This window comes from Galeopterus variegatus, unplaced genomic scaffold, assembly GCF_000696425.1.
Source record: "Galeopterus variegatus unplaced genomic scaffold, G_variegatus-3.0.2 Scaffold529, whole genome shotgun sequence".
Taxonomy (NCBI): domain Eukaryota; kingdom Metazoa; phylum Chordata; class Mammalia; order Dermoptera; family Cynocephalidae; genus Galeopterus; species Galeopterus variegatus.
Window position 1 is genome coordinate 153757 of NW_007726640.1, and position 1033 is coordinate 154789.

General features: G+C 36.2%; 1 protein-coding gene across 1 annotated transcript in view; it reads right to left on the bottom strand.

The window, feature by feature from the left end:
* Nucleotides 1–1033, bottom strand: part of ACACB (acetyl-CoA carboxylase beta) — a 121416-nt gene that overhangs the window by 79731 nt on the left and 40652 nt on the right. The gene's annotated exons all lie outside the window — the stretch shown is intronic.

Below are 1033 nucleotides of genomic sequence, written 5' to 3' on the forward strand. Positions count from 1 at the left end.
CAAGCCAAGGGTTGCGATCCCCTTACCGGTCACAAAAAAGACAAAAAAAAAAAAAAAAGATAAGGCACCATAAAGAGTTTGGTTTCTGGGAATCTAGTGTACAGCACAGTAACTACAGTTAATGATACTGTATTGTATATTTGAAATTTGCTAAAAGAGTAAGTCTTAAGTGTTGTCAGCACACACACACAAATGGTGAGGTGATGGATGTGTGAACTAACTTGAGTGTGGTCATCATTCTGCCACGTACACATATATAACATCATGTTGTATACCGTACATACATACGATTTTATTTGTTGATTATATCTCAGTAAAGCTGGGGGAAAAAGAGTTTGGTGTACAAACTGATTTTCTTCTACACATATGATAACACACATAGAGAATGTTTCTTTAAACAAAAATGGGACCAAAACACACTACGCTGTAGCTTTCTCTCTCTCCCTCGTTTCGCACTCTCTCTCTCTCCGTGTAGCTTGCACTTCAGCTAGCTCTCCACGGCGGAACCTAGAGAAAGACTTACTCCACCCTTTTAATAGCTGAAACTCATTCCCTTATAGGTATGTTGGCTACAGATTCTTAAAGAAAGATGACGTGATAATAAATGTTTGCATGGAATGATTTCAAAGACATTAAGTAAAAATAAAATAAAATAAAATAAAAAGTTGTGATAATATATGGGATGATGCCACTTATGTGAAAAACAATAAAACAATTGTATAAACGTCTATATAAAAGTATGTACAGTGAAGGTGCTGGAAAGAGACCCCTGCTAACAGTGGTCATGTCTGAGAAGGGGAAGGACTTGGGAGGTGATAGTAAAAAGGGACTTTTCCTTTTTTACTCTTATCACTGACTTGTTTGAATTTTTACATTACAAACATTTTCCTATGGCACTCGTAAAGTAAAAGAAAAAAGTTTGGGGGAGTCTGTGCACATGTAGAGTTAGGGGCATGTGGGAATTTTGTACTTTCTGCTCAATTTTGCTATGAGCTAAAACTGCTCTAAAATAGAAAGCCTACTTTTAAAAACA